The 21,654-nt window shown below is 37.3% G+C and overlaps 1 long non-coding RNA gene across 1 annotated transcript; it reads right to left on the reverse strand.

Moving 5' to 3' along the window:
- Positions 1-19,502, reverse strand: LOC149122380 (uncharacterized). The gene is made up of 3 exons (XR_016220272.1): positions 19,180-19,502; positions 4,903-4,965; positions 1-440 (listed from the first exon to the last, which is right to left on the reverse strand). It is a non-coding gene; the product is annotated as an uncharacterized LOC149122380 (long non-coding RNA).
- Positions 19,503-21,654: the final 2,152 nt, after the last annotated feature.

A 21,654-nucleotide genomic window follows, 5' to 3' on the forward strand; every position in this document is an offset into this window, starting at 1 on the left:
GAGAGAGAAGGAGATAGGGATAAATGAGAGAGAGATCATCCATCCACTCCTCTAGTGGCCACAACAGCTAGGTTATGCCAGGTTGAGGCCAGGAGCCACAGGAGTATCTTCTGAGTCTCCCACATGAGCGGCAAGAGCCAAAGCACTAGGCCATCTTCTGCTGCTTTCCCATGTCATTAGCTGCCATCTGGACTGGAAGTGGAGCAGCCGGGACATGAACTGGTGCCTTTCTGGGATGCCCAGGTCAGAGATGGCCACTTGACCCGCGATGCCACAACACTGACCCCACAATTTTCTTTTGATATTTTACTATTTGGATTCTTATAAATGGAGAAGCAGTGAACTGTTGATTGGGTGAGGTTTTTTGTTTTGAAGTTTGAAATGGGGGCTCAAATGACTCTACTCTTCCATTTCAGGTGTTCCTCTGACATGAGCTTTACCTAAAAGTATGCACGATTTACAAATTAGTACAAGTTGGGAAACAAAGTTAGGTGAATGAGTAAAGTTTATGTTTGAAACTATTTTCACAAATTACATAGAAATTCATCATCATTCAGAAAAACAAAACAAAAAAAACTTTGAAAGTCTGAGTCTGTTTGAAATCAAAGACTATGTTAAAGTTGTTAAATACAAAATGAGTTACAAAAGGGTCAGTTTATGTTGAATTTGGACTATTTTAAGTTTCCAAGGAAACAGAATATATTGAAATTAAAAGCAGATGTTACTAAATTGATGCTCTGGAAACCCCCCAAGAGGCTTAATCTTCTGCAAGGTAATATTGCTTGCCCCAAAACTTTATTTGCCAAGATTTTTTTTTTTTTTTGCAATGTGAGTTTTGACAACTTTACTGTTCTCAGAAAAACATACTGTGATATACTAATGCCTGGATTATTATTGCCTCTTGCAGGATTGAATAGGCTGCTCACTCTTGCTTCATTGTCAAATAAAAGCAGGTAACTGTTCTTCCATAAGAAATCAGGCCAAATTTAATACCCAAAGCCAGGAGCTGGGAAGTTAAGCTGGGCCTCTCACCCGAGTGGCAGGGATCCTACCACCAGAGTCATCACCTATAGTCTCGAGGGTGTGCATTAGTAGGACACTAAATGGAAAGTAGAGGCAGGACTTCAATCCAGGAGCTTTGGTGTGAGATATGGGCATTCCAAGTGGGGTCTTAACTGTTACGCCAAATGCCTGACCTCTACAGATACTTTGAAACCATTAATGTTGTGTTGAGCCATTGCTACATGAAGTCTAGTTGGTGTATGGCTGTAAAGTCAAGAGTAGCACTTTGCCTGTGTGAAATCTGCTGTTTCTGTCCTGTGCCTGTTAAGTGCCTGTATGTGGCACTGCCTCCTAAACTGCATGAAATTATCCTGAAATCTGAGTCCACGGCAGAGGCTCTGTTTTTTACAGCCTAGTGGATAGGCAGCTGGCCAGAAGTAGTTGGATTTTAGCAGCCTTATTTTCCACATTAATTGAAGGCATACATCTTACACACATAGGCTGATATTTAGCATATATGTTCATTACCATAGAGTTCTCAACTTTGGCACTGTAGCCATTTTTGATAATTCTTTGTTGTGAGGGGATTTGCTCTGTATTGTAGCATATTTTGCAGTGTCTGTGATCCATATCCACTGGATGTCAGCACCAGCCCCATTCCAGTAATGAAAGCCAGTAATGTCTCCAGATAGTTCCACGTGCCCTTTGAGGAGGGAAGACCATTCCCTCTTGGGGAAGTGTTGTTGCATAAAAGTGTTCTTTAGGAAGATGTCTCTGGTGGCACTGGAGAAAATGTGAAAAAAGAGCAAGATGAACAAAGAGAAGGCTTGGAAAGAGAAGTCACATCACGCTAGTCAGTAGAGAAATTAAGGTGTCTTGAATTCATTTCAGAAAGTTTATCAGTTTGGCCATCTGTGCTTAGCAGAGTGTAATTGCTGTAGATATTTAGACCAGTGACCATGCAAATTTGCTTTCTGGTAGGGAAATTTTAAAGGGCAACATAGCTATAATCATTTATGAACTGCAGAAGTGCAACACAACAGTTGATTCAAAAGAGCATGGGAAGAAATAATAAGAAAGACTTCTCAGAATATTGGCCTATGTGCTAAGTCAAAGAAGAATTAACTGCAGCTAGAAGGCAGTGAAAAGGACTTGGTACTTATAGGAAACAGCAGGTGCAGAGACGTTTATTCTATGGTGTATGTTTGTGTATAAAATAGAAATGTAGAAAAAGAGATAGAGATAAAAGGACAGGGATTACACTACAAAAGAATGATGTATTTAGGGAACTATAAGTAATTTGACCTTGCTGGAGCAAAGATATTTAATGGAAAAATGATAAAAACATAAAACTGTAGAAGGAATCAGGGACAAAGTTACAATGAACCTTGGAAAACAGTTAAGCTTCATGTGCAAGGGTGTAAATAGATTTGTGAACTAAATAATGATATAATAAAATTGGTGTTTTGCAGTGATAACTCTGGAAGTAGTGAAGAGAAGGCATGGGAACTGTGGATAGATTAGAGGCAAAATACTTGGAGGATATTATAGATTCCCACACAAGGTAAAAATTAAAGAAATTTGAGAAGGGCAGGGTAGAGAAACTTTGGGAGTAATTGCAACAATCCAGCAACACTTTCCCTCAAAAAACTTCAACTAAGGTTTAAATGGTGAGAAAGAAGAGAAGTAGATGTAGTAGATAAATGAGTGTAGACAGAATCCAGAGATGAGGTAAGGGATAAAGGAGGAAAACTGCTGGGAACGTTCCAGGTTTCCTGCTTAAGTGATTGATTGTATGGCTGACTCACTTATCAAATGAATGGGGCAAAAGAAAAGAACATCCTGCTTATTGGGAACGAAGACAAATTCAGTTTTGGACTTATTAAAATTGCCTAAGGGCTTTTCAAGAGGAAATGTGCAATGGGCATTTGGACATTTGGTTGTAAAGTTTGGCAAAGGAATTTTGTTTGGAGATGCTGATTTTACAACCTTTTGTGAATACAGTAACACTAAATCCAGGACTGTAAAGAATATTACTTTGGAAGAGTGAATGAGAACAGAGCAAAAATGGAAAGTTCTCACCCAGCTAGGAAGTTGAGCGAGCCAAGAATGGAATCAAAGCCTGTGGATCCACAGTCTGGGCTGTGAATCACTGCCTAATCTTAATTAATATTCTAAGCACCTACCACATCTTATTCTTAGAAATTACAGTTCAAATATCATGATTGTATAACCTTTCCTGTGTCCTTCTAGAAGAACCAAAAATATTCTTAAGGGGACAGGTATTTAGCCAAGTGGTTAACATCCTTGTCCCTTACATAGGAGTAGCTGGATTTGATACTTGGTTTCGGCTCCTGACTCCAGCTCCCTGCTAACGTAGACCCTGGGAGGCAGCAGTGAGGACTGAAATGATTAGTTTTCTGTCACCCACAAGGAAAACTTGAAATGAGTCCTTGACTTCCAGTCTCAGCCCTGTTCGGTCTCAGCCACTGCAGGCATTTGAGGAGTGAAAAGACATTCAACCCCTTCCTTCCTCCCTTCCTCCCTTCCTCCTTTCCTCCCTTCCTCCCTCCTTCCCTTCCTTCCTTCCTTCCTTCCTTCCTTCCTTCCTTCCTTCCTTCCTTCCTCCCTTCCTTCATTCCTTCCCTCCCTCCCTCCCTCCCTCCCTCCCTTCCTTCCTTCCCTTCTTTCTTTTGCTTCCTTTCTTCTTTCCTTCCTTTCTTCTCTCTCTCCTACCCCACAAAATAATGTACAATTACTCCTGGCATCACTGCTGCCCCTACATACCTTTACATACATATAAGTCAATATGCTGAATTGCATTTTGTTTTACACCAGATATTGCTATTTATGACTGGAAGAGATCTTATCATAAAAGGTTGTACTTTCTGCACATGATGATTACATGTACTAGGTGATCAATAAGAGTTTGTTGAAAGGAAGATAGAGTTTGCAAGACATAAACTGAATCAAGAGGAGAGTGTTTTTATAAGCTAAAATAAATTTTAAACAAAATACATTATTCTTATGCTTTTTTTTTGAAAAAAAAAAACTGTATATTCAGACAAAACTCTTTTATTCACCCCTGTAGTCCTATGTTTCAAATTAATATGGTATGAATTAGCAACAAATTTCAGTAGAGAGACAAATTTGGAGAACAAGCACAATGACACACATGTTATCTAATTGAGAATCCTCGTATTTCGCAAATGAAATTCTAGAATATGGTCAAAGATGTCATATTTGATTAATGAGGTGTTTTTGTATAATTATTTTTAAAATTAATGGCCATAATAAGGTCATTACCTATTAATTTAGAATCATGATGAATAATAATTAAATCTACTTTTTGTTGGTGTTATATATTTTACTATGGAGATTTCCAAAGGTGAACCAATAGACTCATACATTAAAAAAGCATAACACATAGGATTTTCACCCATTTTTAGGAATTTTACCAAAATCACTATTAATCTTTCATGAGCTATCATATTCATGTGTGTGTATGTGTATTGAAGTTTTTCAAAAATCAGCTATGGATTATAACTGAGAGTAATACCCTTAAATTCGCTTCACATTCTTCCCTTCTTTTGGCACAAACCCTATGATATATACCAGAACAGTGATCATAGAAATTATACAATAGGAAAATAGTAATGTGAAATGGACTTTACCAACATACCAGTAAACCAATGTAAATAAGTACCCTTGGTACTAGCAAATTTCTCACCAGTATGTAATATTCTCTAAGAAATTTCCTTTTATAGTAAAGTTTCCCAGAAGAAGATACCAAATTTAGCACAATGCTCAAGTGCCAAAGAAGAGAGTCCATTGAAAAAGGCCAAGAAAGAAGATAAAAATCCAAATCAGAATCTAAGAAGTTTAAATTTCTGAACTTACCAATAGCAGATAGTTCAAGACTCAGTTGTAGATGGTAGTTTTGGAACCATTTAATCTCTAAATCTGAAAAAAAAAAAAACGAGAAAAGAGCAAATGAGATTCACTAAATAATTGTGACACTATTTATCAGTTCTAAAAACAGATATCTAGGACATAGGAAATATAAAATTCCTATTGACTGCTAGTGTCAAATGTGGTGCCACATTTTCTCAACATACAAGAATGTCTCCTAATACAATCTAGATTTGGTGAAGTAGCATGGTAATGCTTCGTGCATGAAGATGATGCAATGCATTTGTAGTCAGCTGGGCATGTGCTTTGAGTTGTTTTTCTAGTCATGGTGATAGATTTGAAATGATTCATCTGCACTTTCTCACCCAGCCTGCTTTGTGACCAAGGGCACATATTTTGGGGACAGCTGGCTGAGGCAAGGAGTAAAGTCTGTGGCCATAGAACAGAGGAATTCTAAGTGACCAAACCCACAACCTTGGCCTCTTTAGTACTGTGCTCCAACCAGCTGAGCTAACTGGTGGCAGATGCAGCCCTGAGTGCTGCACACATTTTGAGACCATTTGAAAGTGGCCCATCAGATACCACTGAGCACAAGTGAATCCTTATTTGTTTGCATTGAGGCCAGAGAAATCTGCACATAGTGGTTTGGCTGTTCTCAAACATCCATCAGAATTGCCTGTCATTTCCCATGTTTATGGCTAAATGAGGCTCAAGTCATCAGGCCTCACTTTGGACATAAGGTTTTTATCAGTGGAAAAATGGAAGCAGATGATTCCGTCATCTTTTAAAGTAGTGATATGGGGTGATGCTGACATCATGTGAAATCTGTGTTGAAACTACCTTACTACCCACCAATTATTTCTTGGAAAAATTAATGCCTTTAGAATTTCACATAAGCTTTTCTGAAAAACTTGATTTGAAATACTCAACTTGGAGCTTTTCCTCTTGAAAATGGCTTTACCTTATTTTTTTTCCTTCACAAATTCTACCCTCATGTGCTTATAATACAATAGTTTTGAGATTAAAAAAATGGGATATAATATATTTAAAATGGGATTCTCACCCTTGGATTCACACTGGAATCCTCTGGGGAACTTAAAAAATCACTGATGTCTGCTCCAAGTGGTTTCGGGTATGGCCCAGGTCTGGGGAGTCCCCAAAACTCTCCAAGTGATTCTAATATTTGGTCACAATGGAGCCCACTGTTTTAAATTTAGAGGCAAGTGTGAGTAACGGGCTGCACCATCACTCAGTATTTTTCATTTGGCCAAGTGCTTTCTGAATTCCTATGAATTTCACTAGTTAACACTATTTCCACATGCACATTCCATATGTAATTATATCAGTGGCAAAATCCGTGTGGGATTTCTCTAAACATTTGTTTTTCTCCTTAGAGAAAAAGCCCAGAGTTCATCAAATAAATGCCAATGCCTGTGAAATTTGTTAGGCTTTAAATTTCAGGCCTACAACTCAAGCAAGATCCAAATGGTGTAAGTATGATGCTTAAGTACTATATTTAGGATAATACATTGTCAGTGGCTACCTGCCACTTATTTTCCAATCCTTCTTTAGAGGGAGTAAGTGCATTAAATTATCCAGCTGAAAAGCTGATACTCCACTGCCAGCAATATCCACCAGGGAGCTTGGTGGCCATGACTTCTCATCAACTTCTGTTTCAGGAAGGTACAAGAGTTTATGACACCATTATCCAGAGGTCTTCTAATATTTATCAGGAAACAAAGAGTAACTTAAATGCCGTGTTGTCACCTTAAGGACAGCATTTCTGCATAATGATGATGTCAAGCACCATGCTAATATATTTCTGTAATATATTTGTTGTCCATGAGAATCAATGTTCTCGTCCTTATTTACAGATAAATAAATTAAGGGTTAGGATCATAAAACATTTGTGTGGATCACACAAAGTAGTTTTTGATCTATGCCTGTCCTTTTGACTAGAAAACTAAAACCTGAAATCAAATCACTAAGAGAAGAGCTCATTTAGGATAGTGGTTTGTATTCCTGCTATATAGGAGATGATTCAGAGGGTCAGTTTTCAGGAGACTTTGGTCCAGTTTCCTAGCATTCTATTTAATGGGACAGATGAGATTGGTTGCTTGATAAGAACAGGAAAACAAGGGTGGACCTTTGGTATAACAGTTAAGCAGCTGGTTAAGACATCTAGGTCCCACGCTGGAGTTCCTGTATTCCATTCCCAATTCTGGCTCCTGATTCTAGCTACCTGCTAGTGTGCACTGTGGAAGGCATTGGCAATGGCTCATGCAGTTGTGTTCCTGCTTGAGCTGAGTTCCTGGCCTCTGACTTTGCTGTGGACATCTGGAGAGGGAATCAGCAGACGAGAGTTCCTACATCTGTCTTTCTTACTCTGTATCTCATATAAAAAAGATAGATAGATAGATAGATAGATAAAAAAAAAAGACAGAACAGGAAGTAAGTCTTTGGAACAGTGGTTAAGCCACTGCTTGGGAAGCCCATATCCCATAGGGTGGTGTATAGGTTCAAGTACTGGCTGTGCCCTCCATTCCAGTTTCCTGCTAATAAGCACCATGGGAGGCAGAAGGTGATAGCTCAGGTGCTTGTGTCACTGCCATTCAGAGAAGCTGATAGAGGTCCTGACTCACAGCTTTTACCTGCCCCAACCTCAGTTGTTGCAGGCATTAGTGAAGTGAACTAGTGAATGGAAGATCTCTCTCTGCCTTTTAAGTAAGTAAAAATAAATCAATAATTTTTAAAAATAGCAATACATTGATTGAAATGAAAAATATCAGTCAGTACTTTGTGTTTTTAATGTCTGTGGTTTCTGTGTTTTTAATATCATTCATTTATCGAAGTTGAAGTTATACCCCATGTCAGAGGATTTAAACAATTTGCCTATGATCTAACAAGCAGCCAATTTAGGAGCCAGAAATTGAAACTCAAGTTTCTCACCTGGAAATCCATATTTATTTTTATTATACCATATCTAGGCTCAGCCTTTTCATTACCGTGTAACCTGAAGCTAGCTATTTTATTTCTACATACCTTATCTTTCCCACTTATAAAAGTGGGGAATTTAATAGTGCCTTCTACAGCAGATTATTATTAGAATCAAACAAGGTTAATACTCATACATGTTAATGCTGAGAACAGGACCTGACCCATCAGTTAATGAAAGTGCAATCAACATTTTCTCTCAATTTTGTACTGTATGTCTCCAACGACTTCCGCACTACACTGAATGAAAATAATGTGCCAATTCTGAGTCAGCTGAATCCTTAGAACTGGCATATTCTGAAAACCTACATATCTTCAAGTATTTAAGTCACTCAAATTGTGCCCCAAACTGACAATATATATGTGTTACTGGTGATTTTATGATCCAATGAAATTACTGATATATTAAGCTCTTTATGTACATATTCAATGGGAAATAATGATAGGTATAATTACATTCCATAGCAATTCGGTCTTGGGTAAACTAGCTAAGAATCTGAATATGTCTGAGTTATTATATTGTCCTGTCATGAGTGCTATCTTGTTTAAGCAAAATCAACAAATCCATAAATACAGGTAATAAAAAAACTTTTAAAAACTCAAATTAGATTAATTAAACAAGCTTATAAGTTTATAACAAGCTTATAAGTTTCAGGTTATCAGTGGTAGAAGTTACATTGTGTCATAAAATGTCTATATCATTTGACATATTTAGCAGCCCCTTCACAATGAAACAAATGGAATTTGATTCTTGCAAAACACATTCATCTCTACTACAGAAGATTAGGATCCATCAGTTGCATGATTCTCAGGAAAGTCTCCCATCACAAGAGAAAAAAAAGTTCTGAATAGTTTTACTTAACAAGTACTGTAGACACCATTGAAAATATCGACCTATAAACGTGTTCTATTAAAAAGAGTATGCATGTCTACTCAACTATTTTCTATATGCTAATTTAATAGAAAGACACAGAAATGATCAAAATAGAAAAAATTGAATAAGAACAAAAATTAAACTAAAATCTACATAGTTTTAATGCAAGTACATGTGGTAGCTTTATTTTATGTAGGTGCTGTAAGGTGTGATATGGCTTTATATTATTTTATTTTTATTTTTTAGTGGGCAATTTAATTACAAACAATTTTATTAACAAAATTTGTTGCATTTTTATATATTCTTGGAGTGTTATAAGACCTTGAAAAATGTGTTTCCATTATCTGGTCTACAGCTTGAGTATCCTGTATGATATTTGTTAAGAAGGCATTGAGCATTTAAAAATAATAATATAAAGAATCGATTTCCTGTATTTCATTTCATAGGTACAATTCTAAGATGACCATGTTTCCCTTCCTTCCTTTCTACCTCCCTCAATCCCCTACCTTACTTCCTTTTTTCTTCTTCAGTTTTTGCAAAAACCTTTCAGTCCACTTCATAATCATAGGTTTTATGGTAACTATAATATTCTAACTATAATATTCAAAAGTGAAAAGTAGGAAGACTACAGTTAGTTACTTGGCATTGAGCATTTAAAGTGATAGAAAACATCACCTTTCAAATCATTCTATTCCATCTTTCAAATTTTTTCACAATTCTTCCTTATATTAATCAAATTTATTTCCTACTACCTTCCATCCTTATTTCTACTTGTTTATGTCTTCAAGGTCCTGTAGACCTGTTCTCTTAGTGCTTTCAAGTGACAGCTTTTTAAGTATTTTAAAACAAATCTACATCTTCTCTAATTCTCTTTACTGTGTTTTAACATGAATTATAATTATACAGCTATTTACAAAATGTATTAGTTTAATATATACCACTCTGGAATGTAGTCCCCAGATTAGAAGCCATGTCTCTTTAGATGGCAGATAATCCCCAAATATTAGCACAATATATAAAATGTAGGACATATTCAAAATATATTCAAGGAAATACACATATGAAATGTGATGGATTATATTTTTGTTTCTAAATATTTACTCTCCCTTGTTGTAGGAAGGTTATATGCCCCCTTGTTACACTTGATTGTCATACCTTCTGTGACAGCATCCATCCTGCTCCTGGAGGTGATACACAAACCATGTCCAAGCAGAAGTTTAGGGGTTCTCTTTCCCTGAACCACAAGAATAGCATGTTCTAGTGACACGAGTTCTTGTGCTTGTATCCTGGGGCAAAGGGTCTGTTGCTCACCCATTCCTGGAGCGAAACTGCAGCAGACTCCAGACCACCATTACATGAGATGCGATATTTGTATGTGTGTATGCATGTAAATAATGCAGCAAAATTAATTCATACATGTATTCTAAAAGCAAACCTTTCTTTAGTACCAAGTTTTCCAAGGTCCAAGTAAAAGGAGTTATAATCTCTCATATTTTAATAATAAGGATATTTATTTTGTTTCCAGTCTCCCATTATCTCTTCACAAGTTTTCCAAATAGTTCTTTAGCAATCTATTTTGCAATTCTCTTAAGTTCTTTGAGAACTTGACCTTTCTTAAAGGGTAGATAATTATCACCAGAACTACTAAAACTTTAAAGCACTCTTATTAATGTTGAAGACAATTTTACTCAATATCAAATTGAAGCAATAGAAAAGAGAATCAATTTATTTTCTTTCTGTTTTAATACTAGACTACTCAAAAACATACAGAAACTATGGAAATAGTTGTAAACTTCACATCTATTATTATTTATATTAGAGATTGTCCTTATCGATATTCTATACATGAAAAAATGCTCCAGGCATGATAATGACACTCATATTATACATAACAAAGTGTAAGAAAATAAAAATGCATGATAGAAATTATTATGAATATCAATAAGGAAAGAGTGAAGTACATTATGGAGCACTAACTGGATACAGTCCTGGTCGAGGGTTACACTGTAACCACTCACTAAACCACTGTGAGTGCATTCTAAAATTTCTGTTAAATCCATACAAAATGAAGTTGTTCCACAAATTGACTTTCTAGTCTTAAAACTATTGCTTCCAGTATTGCCAGGCCACATGCTTATGCAAATGTGCTTTAGCGTCCTTACTGTATGGCATGATATAAATGAATGAAAATGGGAGATTTTGTCAATTTGGAGATGAAGGACCAGTGCATCCATAGTGTTTTGTTCCAAGGGAAAGACTGGCACTGTCACAGTAACTGCTTTGTTAGGGGAGTGGGCTCACTAACCACCCTGTCTTCCCAGTCCCTCCCTCACCTCTGTCTCTCTGCATGATTAGCAAACATGCCTTTTGAGTAAATAATATGTGACCTATGGATATTCCCTGTAATGAATATTGACAAATCTTGAGACTGTAACCAATGTTTTAAATTTTATTTATCTGTTGTCTTGCCTGAATTGTAAACTATGCTTAGTCGTTTGAGTCAGACTCTTGATATTTAACATGAAAGCAGCTGGAACCTTAACGAATATCAAGTCAGCTCATACTTCTTGCAGTTTCCAAAATCATTCTGGCTTTGGTCCAACTCTCTGATAACATGTATACGATTCAAAAGCCATTCCTATTCTGAGTGTCCTAAACAAACTTTTGAGTTAACAAAGGAATTTTGCTTGAATCCAGACCACAGGGCATGAAATAAGTGTTCCTTAAAGTTCGTTGCCTTCTTTGTTTGGTTCAATGCACCCCGGGCTTTAACTCATGCCTCTGGTTCTAGAATTTGGCACTGCCACTCAAAGTGTTAAGCATGTAGGCTTTTAGGCTTTTCAGAATGCCCTATACTTTAGGAAGGTCAGCACTTTGTAACAATTTTCCAAAGAAAACAGTCTTTGTTGCCATAACCTTTCTATATAACCAAGTTCACAGAACCTGGAAGCATTTTATAATTGTATTGAAACAGCAAAAATTGCCCTTGGGGACCACCCAAGGGACAGGGATAAATTGGTTGACTCCATTAAGTGATCTGTAAGCATCAAATTTTAGTAGAAATGTTGGGGAGTAAATGATAACTTAAAAAGAGGTTGCCTGGGGTCTGAGAGTGCAAGTTGGCCTATATTTAATAACTGCAAGGTCATTGCATGAAATCAGTAAGAGGAAGCTGAGTGAAGTGGGTATCTTATTTCCATACTGTGCTCTGATGGTTTGTGATGTCAGCAGACCTTCAAAATGAAATGCTTGCCTTAAAAATATCATATCATCTTGTTAACCAAAAAAGATCAAAGAATTTACTCCAATATGCAGTCATGGCACTGTAATTTAAAAGTGCTTTGCAGTGATTCCCTTCCCAAGACCTCAAATTCTTTTTCTTAATTAGTTTCATTCATTGAAACTGCTCTAAGGGCTAGACATTTTTATGGCTCTTTTGCAGAGAAGGCAGGTTACATGGAGGGAATTCTCAATTAGGCATGCTAATAATGGAGGAAATAAGGAGTGAAGATTATCCTAAATAGTGGTTAATCCAAAAATCCTCTCCATTGGCCTTTGGAAGGCATGGTTTTATTCACTGTTATTGTTTTTTCTTGCCATTGTTGTTCTTTTGTTTGCCATGAGACATTGAGCAGGACAGTGACAAAATAGATCACAATGCCAAATTCACCAAAAGCCTCTTGGGAACAATAAAAGAAAGAAAACCCAATATAAGGCATGTAATAGACAAAAGATGAAAAAAAACTCCACATATAAATCTTAACTTTGTAATGTCATGGAGGAAAACCACAATTCTGCCAATTGTTTCTCTACCAAATTAATAAACCTGGCCACAGATTTATTTTAGGCAAACAGGAAACGAAAAATTTGAAATCAATATGAATGTGTTGCAACTGTGACGTGCTGAATGATTTTTAGAAAACCTATGTTTATAAGGTATATAAGAGTAGATATTTTTGGTCAGGGAAAATTTGGTTTATTTATTTATTTTTAAAAGATTTATTTATTTATTTGAAAGTCAGAGTTACACAGAGAGAGAGAAAGAGAGGCAGAGAGAGAGAGAGAGAGGGGTCTTCCATCCACTGGTTCATTTCCCAATTGGCCACAACAGCTGGAGCTGTACTGCCCCAAAACCAGGAGCCAGGAACTTCTTCTCGGTCTCCTATGTAGGTGCACGGTCCCAAGGACTTGGGCCATCTTCTACTGCTTTCCCAGGCCCGTAGCAGAGAGCTGGATCAGAAGTGGAGCAGCCAGGACTTGAACTGACGCTCATATGGGATGCTGGTACTGCAGGTGGTGGTTTTACCTGCTGTGCTACAACACCGGCCCCTGGTTTTATTTTTATGGAAGCATATTTGCTGATGTTTTTAAGTGGGATCAGTAGCTAATTAACAGGAAATAAAGTGTGAAGTGAGGGAGTTAAAATACACACTAGGGATTTAGTTGAATATCCCTACTAGGGGTATTCAGGCACTCTGACACACCTTCTAGGAAGGGTCATTATCTTGGCAACTTAGCTCTTAAACACACTTAGGTCATCTTCATATTACTATTATTAAAATGGATGCACCAACAAATGTGCACTAGCATCTTCCACATCGGAATGAATATTGGGACAGTGACCAAGAACAAGAGCATTCATTCATTCACTCATCTATCCACTCACTTCTTTACCTCCTTTTTACAAAACTCTAGTTACTTGAAGAAGACTGAACACATGCACAGAACAACTTCTCTCTCAGCATACAGTTGCCTGGTAAAATATGGTATTGATGTAAGAATCATCCAAGCCTTCTGGAAAGTCCAGATAACATATGTTGCTCACTGTATAGGGTGAGGAATGATTTTCTTGTCAACTACCTACTTGTAAGGTATCTATTTATTTCAGCTCTTTTAATCTTCGCAACAATTCTCTTAAGTAGGGGTGTATTCATTCCTACTGCTATAACAAGATATCTGAAGCTGGATAATTCATAAAGAACATAAATTTATTTTTTCACAGTTCTGGAAACTGGAAAGTACAAGGTCAAGGCACTGGTAGATGCTTTTCTGTGAAAGTCTGCGGGCTGCTTTCAACATGGAGCATCCTGCTCTACTCTCACCAGTTCAGGGGCAAAAAGGCACAAAGGTGCTGTTTTCAGCTTCTTTTTCAGAAGCACTTATCCATTCAGGAGGGTCCAGCCTTCAGGATTAACACATCCCCAGAGGTCCTAACTCTTAAGACTATCACTTTGGGCTTTAAGTTCCAATATATGAAACTTATAAATATACATATATATATATTTCTCCAAATTTAATATATATCCTATATATATACATTTTTTCAAGCCACAGCAGGGTCATTAGCTACTCTTTCAGGGGTTGTGATAAAACAATGATTCCAGACCAGGGCTCTAGGACATTTTAGGGTATTCTAGATGAGAACTCCAGTGAACAAAAGTAGGGGGTGAAGGAAGGGGACATGGATGAGAATGTAGGAGAAGGAAATTGTTATATATGGGGGTGGGGTTTATATAATTTTATATGGAGATAAATTACTGGAATGAGAAATCCTAGTCACAACATCCTAAGGGAAAACAAGCACCCAACACTTTATGGAAGTTAAATTGGACCTAGAGACTGAAGGCAATCTTTCTCTAGGCTCATAATCTTGCAACTCCCTGAGCCTAGGTTTCTTCATCCATTGATCAGGTTACTTCATGTTTGGTTGAAAAGTTTGTATTATGTACTCTGTAACAAAGTGTTTTAAAACTGACAGGGCAAGTTTAATGTCTTCAATGATTTGGCAGGTGGTATTACTGAGCATATTATTGTAGCCACACCTGAATTCACTGAACTAGATAGCTCTAAATTAGGATAAGCCATGATTATGTTATGTTATGTGGCTGACACCAAGAAGCTTCAGTCCATCAATTACAGCATTGAAATAGGGTTTGCTAAACCCACTAGTCCACATCATGTGATGCAGTTATAAAAGAATTACAGTGACATATCTCTGCACTGTATTGTAAGCATAGGCCCCAAATCTTCCACTAGTCTACAGTTAATGAATCTGAACTGGAATTTAACTGATAAAGTAAGACAGAAAAGCTAAGCTATGTACTACTCTGACTTTAAAAATATGAACAAGATTCACAAAATGACTCCATTGCTTTTCTAGGTTAGAGATCTAGATATAAAACATTGCATCACATTGTCTTTTTCCAGTCACAAAAATGTTAAGAACTTTCGTCATGTGTTTAACCATTACTGGCTACCCTCTATATGATGCAACATCAAAGAAATTCCTTTGGGGAAAGCTAGATAATCAGGTTTGTGAGGGAGGGGCATGTGTATGCCATCATCGTTAGTCACCAGACTATAGTGGGGCATGATTTTGTAAGCAAGAAAGGATCAAAAAAAGATGACAGAAACTCTCCTTTGCCAGGTTCTTTAAACTGATCCAAACAATGTTAGATTTTTATCTTCCATGACAAATCAGGTGTCAAGGTGAATTTGGTTACCACTTCCTGTGAATGAACTTCTCTATTAGATGACAACTGAATGATATGCTCAAGCTGCTATAATTTAACAATATAGAAATAAGGGTCTTTAATCTCTCTTACTCCCTCGATAATCTCTCCATCGATTTCACTGGTGGAGAAAGGGAGATTTTTGTCACGAATGGTTTTCAGAACAAAGCATAAGCATTTCTATTAGCGATTGGGAGTTTAGCAGATTTAAACATGGCTCAGTCTCAGGTAAACCAATGTCTGATTTTTTTTTCCCTTTCATCCTGTAATAAATGATGCTTACAACAGAATGCCACCATCAAACACAAAGATTACCATGGGTGCCAAACTGATTGGAATAGAATTTGATCTCCATTGGGTGAGGATACTTATTATAGGTGATACCTTTTGTGTTTCTAGACTTGATGGTGATTATATTACAAAGTTGAAATACAGAGCATCTACAAACACATGCATTCTACTTGAATTAACTGAAAATAGGTTTTCAAAAACATTTAAGAATGTTTCCCATTCACTTCTATATAAAAATAAACTGTTTTTTGTAATTTTCCTAGCACTTTCAATTTATTATCTCTTTTTTATAATAACTGTTATATGCGATAGTTAGATTTCAAAACAAAATAAGAGAGGAAACAAACCATACAAGTATTGAAGACTTTCCCTTAATCTTGTGTGCAGGAACATAGCAACATCAGAAACAGAAATCAGAGTATTTGGTAATTTGGCCAGAATATTTATAGTCACCTGTAACCTATCTTGTCTTGAATAGTAATAATTTATTTATTTGTTCATTGGTTTATTTATTATAATTACCACTGTAGAACTAAATAAGATATAAATGTGGATTAATTTTGCTGATTAATAATGTTCGTGCTTTAACAGTCATCATTTTAATATCCACATTATTTCTAGTGAAATATAAGTAACAGAGAAGTTCTAATATTTGTTGCTCCTTCCACCAATATTTACCACCAGGTGGCAACTAGATGTCCTATTTACTTGTTAGAATCTCAGGCAGATATAGAATTATAACAAATGCATGAATGAGGATTCACGTCAGAAGGGACACTGGTAAAAAGACACATAGTCACAAATAAGAGTCATGGAAGCTGCTCTAAAAATACTGGGCTGTAATTGGGATTGAGACAGCAAGTTTGATAACAAGGAATTTATATGAAGGTAAAGATCATCTTTTTTTTTTTTTTTTTTTTTTTTTTTTTTTTTGACAGGCAGAGTTGGACAGTGAGAGAGAGAGACAGAAAGGTCTTCCTTTTCCATTGGTTCACCCCACCAAGTGGCCGCTATGGCCAACACGCTGCGCAGATCTGAAGCCAGGAGCCAGCTGCTTCCTCTTGGTCTCCCATGCAGGTGCAGGGCCCAAGCACTTGGGCCATCCTCTACTGCACTCCCAGGCCACAGCAGAGAGCTGGACTGGAAGAGGAGCAACCGGGACAGAATCCAGTGCCCCAACCAGGACTAGAACCCAGGGTGCCAGCGCCGCAGGTGGAGGATTAGCCAAGTGAACTGTGGTGCCGGCCAGTAAAGATCATCTTAAATATTGATTTCAATACTCTGGTTTCTGTTCAGATCATAGAAATCATTCACCTTTTAAATATTGATTTCTTCTTATTTAACAGCAATAAAAATTATTCTGTGAACAATAATATGTGAATGCACTTAGATTTTCATTTCTCAGTTTCCCAAACTAGGAACAAATCAATATCAGGGTTCAGCTCTATTTGGGGTCCAAGGAGAGTTATATAAAGGTACTTCAAAAAGTCCATGGAAAAGTGTAATTAAAAGATGTTCATTTAGATGCAGGAAGATTTTGAAATCCATGCATTCTTTCTTCTTAATACTCATTTTCCGTGAACATTTTGAAAATCCCTCATGCTCACGAAGGCTTGTCATTCCAATAAGCTGTAGGTACTTAAGGCACAAATTGGAATACAATACCATGTAGTTGAGGGTTTGGGAGGAAAAGGATAAAGACTATACTATGAGTAGCATGAGGAGCCCACAGAATAACAATAAAGGAGTGCAGTGTAGCACTGGGAGAAAGGGCAAAGATGCTACAAGGGTTTGAATGTGGTTTGTCCCTCAAAGTTTCATGTGGTGGAGGCTTAGTGCTCAGTGAAGTAGTATTAAGAGGTCGAGGAACCTTTAAGAGGTGGTACCCAGTGGAGGGCAATTAGATTTGGGGTGCTGTCCTCAGAAGGAATTAAGCTCTTGTAGGGCAATGCTAAGTTCCTGTGAGTCTGAGTTTTGATGAAAAAGTGAGCCTGGTCCCTAAACATTTGCCTTCCTGTCTCTTTGATGTGATCTCTCCCTCTTCCCTGCACTCCTACTACGATGCACATGTGACATGATGCACCACATGACACAGCCAAGAAGGCCTTTGCTAGAGCTGAGCAGATGTCAGTGCCATACTTCTGAACTTCCAAAACAGTGAGCTAAATAAAATGTCATCCTTTAAACATTACGCAACCTCTGGTATTTTGTTATAACAATGAAAAATGGGCTAATACAGAAAAATTCTGGTGTTGTAGCTAAAACAGTAAGCTCACTCTTGCCTGTGTTTAACTCGCTTAGAAATTCACATAATGTGTTTAAGAACATGGCATGAATATGTGAATGACTCTGAAACTGAGTTCTTCCATTTATTAGCTGGGTGAAAATGAGTAAATTATTGAAATTTATTGACCTAAGTTTTACTACCTATAAATCAGGGTTGTAACATTTTCTGCATAGGATTGTTGCCAAGACTCTATTATAAGATATATGTAAAAATTTTGGCCAGTGGTCAGTGCTAGAGTTGAACTCAGTACATGCAGCACAAAAGACAATGTAAACATAAAAGTAAAAAGATTAATGTCACAAAAATCATTGTACTTCTAGCCACATTCTACACAAGGGAGCAATGTGTTCCCTGAAAATGATTTCTTCTCTTGATCGACTCTTTCCCAGTTATCTTTTTCCTGTACATCAGTTAAAGTGATCTTTTAAAACACAATAGAGATCAATACTGCAGAATGAATTGCTTCTGTCTTCCCATTGTACTCATAACATATGTGAATCCCTTACAATGTCCTGCGAAGACCATCTACCTTTACCCTCCTATTAGCTCAGATAGATTTCTTCCCACTCCTCAAGCACAACAAGCATGTTTGAGGATATTTCTCCAGTTATTTTCCCTGCATGGGATGCTTTCGAGTAGACAGGTCAAAGTTGGTTAACTTTTGCCATGCTGATTTGCACTTAATGTAAGATTTTCAGCCTCTATACTGTTAACGTTTTACACTGGGTAATTCTTTATCATAGAGGCGGAAGTGAGGTGAGTCCTGTGCTTTATAGGATGTTTAGTAATATCTCTGGATTCCATCCATTCCATGAGTGTAGCACCTCCTTCTCTCAAGTTGTAACAAGGAAAAAGTTTACAGACTGCCAAATGTACACCCAATTGAAAACCACTGGCTTCATGCTGCTTTCTCAAAGAGATACTCCCTCCTTTCTCAAAGGTAGCCATGTGATTATCATTTTATCATCTATCACATCATTAGCACATAGCACTTTGATTACCTAATACTTTCCTATGTAATAATTTACAGATACTCTGGTTGAGACCAGGTGATGCCTCACAAATCTATTGTAAGTAGACCTAAGCTACTAAAAATTCTAACTTAGCATGGCATACCTTAAACTTCCCCCAAACATTTATATTTGCCTAGAGTCAGAAAAAATCCTCTAATATTAATCCTATTTAATAAGTGTTGAATATTGCATGTTATGAATCAATATTGTACAGTGCTGAAGGTGAAAAACAGAATAGTTGAATGGATACACCTTCACATAATGGTAAAGCCAAAAAATCATAAATTGACTTACTGTAAGTCAGGGACTGTCGCTCCCCCTCTTCGCGGAGGAACGACACAGGACCCTGTGCTGTTCTTTTGTCTGCTTGGCCCTCCCCGGGTTTGCTGCTGGTTCTTCCCGGGTTGGCTGCTGTCCCTCCATCTCCATGGAGGGGCGGGCCCCCCTGCCACTTTCCCCACTTCCGCGGGGGAGCGGCACACCGCCAGCCGGCTCTCTCGGGGGCTGCTCAGATGTTCCTCATGTGTTCCCCTTAGATGTTCCTCATGCATGTTGTCTCTCTCCTCCTTTATAGTCCTCTTCCGCCAATCCCAACTCTGCTACCCACACGTCGAGTACGCCGCTCTCCTCCAATCAGGAGCAAGATCAGCTCCTGCAGCTCAGTCAATCAAATTGGCGAGAGGCAGCTGTGTAGAAGCTGTTTACTCCCTTCTCAGCTCCATATTGTGGGAGAGCAGATGCATAGAATAAGTCTTAATTCCAGTAACTTAGTCTAGTCCGAGTTGCTCCCCACAAGGGACCATCTTTATTTTCTTATTGTTCATTTTCTCCAACACAGTACAAATGCCTTCTGAGTAGAAACCATTATTAATTTATTTATAACACACATATGATAAGGCATACATATATTCAAAATTTGCAGTAGTTGAACAAATATATTGATGAATAAATATATGCAATCTGACCTAGTTTAGTTTCTTATTTATAATTTGTAGATTGAAGGATTTTGTTTTATTTTAATTATTTACTTGATCTCTGTGTCAAATATTGTTCAATAAAAACAAATGACTATTTGGTTCTGTTACATTTCTTCCATTCAGTTTTCTTAATCTTTTCACATTTAATACTTGTCTGGATTCTATATTGAGCCATTTTATATGTGACCTGACTTTTATCATTTTTATTCAGCACTTAATGGAATTCTTACATAATGTCTCCAATTCTCTTCTTCCTCCCATCTGCTAATGTTATTAACAGATCTGGCACTTCACTTCTAAAAAGATCTATAAAAGTCAGAAAAACCACAAATGATTTGATATTTTCTAGTCATTTTCCAGAGCTTAAATATTCCCAACTAATTTTTTATCTCTGCTAGCATTAAAATATATTTAGTTTTAGTTCAATTTTGAACTGTAAGTACTATGAAAAAATACAAAACACCTACAATTAGGAAGAAAAAATTCATATTATGGTTGAATTACAAAAGAGCAATTCTAAGAAAAATAAAAGCCTACGCGTAGTCATATATGGCCTACATTAGCAGACATTATATTTAAAAGTAATCTGAGGCCGGTGCCGTGGCTCACTAGGGTAATCCTCCACCTGTGGCGCCGGCACCCCGGGTTCTAGTCCTGGTTGGGGCGCCGGATTCTGTCCCGGTTGCCCCTCTTCCAGGCCAGCTCTCTGCTATGGCCAGGGAGTGCAGTGGAGGATGGTCCAAGTGCTTGGGCCCTGCACCCCAGGGGAGACCAGGAGGAAGCGCCGGGCTCCTGGCTTTGGATCGGTGCAGCTCTGGCTGCAGCGACCATTTTGGGGGTGAACCAACAGAAAAGGAAGATATTTCTCTTTGTCTCTCTCACTAACTCTGCCTGTCAAAAAAAAAAAAAAAAGTAATCTGAAAAGAATGGATTGCTTCATTTTTGTCTTTAATACACCTGAGATATCAGTTGGGATGAATGCTAAAAGTGCTAATTATATGTTGTAAAGTGCATCCCAGAAACTTTCCTTCATCAGATAAATCTAAATTTAACATTTTGTTGATGAATTATAAGCACCAATAGATGGTATAAACTGGCTGAAAATGAATTTAATGGAATGGATGGGTGATATCATGAAAACCAATAGCTCATAAATGTATAACTGACACTTATGCAATATGCATTTGTTATAATTCTTCATTGAATTTTGCCTATGGGGAGGGGATCTAATATAAGAGTATACATTTTTCATAAATATAAGCACATTTTAAATGAAATAGTTAACTTTTCTGTTGCTTTATATTACTCTGTGTTTTATTACATTTGTTCAAATATGTGTCCAGTACAACTGAAAAGGCCTGGGTGCCTAACACTTATACCGTGAAGTTCTTAGAAGAACACGCCAAAAGACCTTCAGGAAACACTTAAAGTGGCAGCAGCCACTGCAATAGGAATGATAGTTTGAGGAACATCTGTTGAAAAACTCAGAACATCTGGACAAATAAGTCCTGAGGCTCCTGAGATTGGCAGAAACTATTCTATCGTTAACAGCTTGGGAGTTAGAAGGAGATGGTTCCATTTGGCTTAGAATAAGAAACTGACTTGGGGCATATGTTAACCACACTTCACGGCACTGCTTTACAGGTTGGGTGTTAAGCATTTGGGATTAATTTATCCAACCACCATAGTAGGTCTGCAAGATGCGATACTCACTGTCAGTACACTTCTTCTTCATTCATAAAGGAAATATTTACTTTTAGTGGGGACATAAATCCTTTCTCTGAATCATGAG

The sequence above is a fragment of the Oryctolagus cuniculus genome, chromosome 14 (genome assembly GCF_051225735.1).
Source record: "Oryctolagus cuniculus isolate XC-2025 breed Fujian yellow rabbit chromosome 14, ASM5122573v1, whole genome shotgun sequence".
Classification (NCBI taxonomy): domain Eukaryota; kingdom Metazoa; phylum Chordata; class Mammalia; order Lagomorpha; family Leporidae; genus Oryctolagus; species Oryctolagus cuniculus.